The sequence below is a fragment of the Perca fluviatilis genome, chromosome 11 (assembly GCF_010015445.1).
Source record: "Perca fluviatilis chromosome 11, GENO_Pfluv_1.0, whole genome shotgun sequence".
In the NCBI taxonomy this organism is placed as follows: Eukaryota; Metazoa; Chordata; class Actinopteri; order Perciformes; family Percidae; genus Perca; species Perca fluviatilis.
In genome coordinates, this window is record NC_053122.1 from 25,872,061 (window position 1) to 25,873,770 (window position 1,710).

Sequence of the window (1,710 nt, forward strand, 5' to 3'; positions counted from 1 at the left end):
AGATAACAGCAACTTTACCAGTCTCACCAGCAGAAACACAGAACTTTACCCCAGTCTCACCAGCAGAGAACAGCCCACCTTTACCAGTCTCACCAGCAGATAACAACACAACTTTACCAGTCTCACCAGCAGAGAACAGCACAACTTTACCAGTCTCACCAGCAGATAACAGCACAACTTTACCAGTCTCACCAGCAGATAACACAACACCACAACATTCAGTTTCACCAGCAGATAACAACACTTTGCAGTACTTTACCCATCTCCCCAGCAGATAACAACACAACTTTACCAGTCTCACCAGCAGATAACAACACAACTTTACCAGTCTCACCAGCAGATTACAGCACAACTTTAGCTACAGGTTGGTCATTATCATTTCTGCTCAAGCCATTTCCAAATTTCATATTTAAAGAAGTATATTAATTCTGTATGTCACTGCTGAAAATGTATTGGCAATCTTTTGTCAAATCAGAATTTTTTTTTGTTTGCATCAGGGTCAGTTAGAGATTCACCTCCTTTGGCATGCTTACTAATAGTTTCCTTGTCCTCAAAGCAGGGACAACACCGACAGACACCAGGACAACTCTGGATACCACTAGTGTCACATCTTCACCAGCAGGTGGGCACAAATCTCGATTTTCCAACAAAAACACAGATTCCACCATCACATGGACTTCTGTACTTCACTTCTGAAGTTAAGTTTAAATTGTAAAATAAATTTTAATTTGCACCTTCATTTCTACAGATACCTATATAGTGGCCATTGACCTGAAAGCTTATGTATTATCCCAGAATGGGGAAAATGAAGATGTGATTTTTGAGGCTATCTCCAATGTAAGCACAAACAACCTTCGCACATATCATACAGTTATAGTATCTCAAAGAAACTAACTATACATAGCTCTGTCGCTTACCTAATCAGTGAGTGTCTTCTCTCACACAGTTTATTTCCCAGACCCTTCTCCAGCTGAACTGTGAGGGCTGCTCATCAACTATCAGACACATCAAACGCACCTGAGAAAGGCCAATGTCTCAGCCAACGGGAGCACCAGTGTGGCTGTAGCTGTACTGGGACAACAGGCTGCACAACTCTCAGAAACAACACCATTACTTTGAATTTCGGCATTCATTCCAACAGCCCTATCAGAGATATTAGGTCTACATGATTAATACATTTCTTATGTACCCTTTTAACATGTAAAATGATATGCAGTACTATAAAGCTCTATAACTAACTAAAGTTCTCACACAGGTATATTTTACAACTTAAAACCAGGGTGTGAACTACGGGGGAGCTCGGCTCCCCTTAATAAGACATGGGCTCCCCTGAAAATGTGATTTGTGAAATTTTGGGTGGGGTAAAAATATTGACAATGTGTCATTTTGACGGTGCAATTTCAGTTTTGTGTAATGTGATCATCGTGGATTATTATGTGTAAAACTGCAAAAATATCATTCATGCATGTCGGTGATGTGAACCTAATTCACTTCAATAAAGATAACTATACATGCTATTCTTGTTATGATCAAGGGCGCTCGGGCGCGCGTGTGGTGCAAATTCGAACTCATGTTTAGTACATGTTAACTCAAAGATTCATAGAGAAAACATAAACGTTGGAGGCCATTAAAGGGCGCAAAATCCTTGAAATCCATTCTGCAGTAAGCATCATATAGCCATGGCAAAAAGAAACAAGGCAGTTTAATTCA

At 40.1% G+C, this 1,710-nt stretch overlaps 1 long non-coding RNA gene across 1 annotated transcript; it reads left to right on the top strand.

Moving 5' to 3' along the window:
- The first annotated feature begins 268 nt into the window (after positions 1-268).
- LOC120568900 lies at positions 269-1,342 on the top strand. Its single transcript, XR_005640803.1, has 4 exons — positions 269-364; positions 557-622; positions 749-837; positions 947-1,342. It is a non-coding gene; the product is annotated as an uncharacterized LOC120568900 (long non-coding RNA).
- Positions 1,343-1,710: the final 368 nt, after the last annotated feature.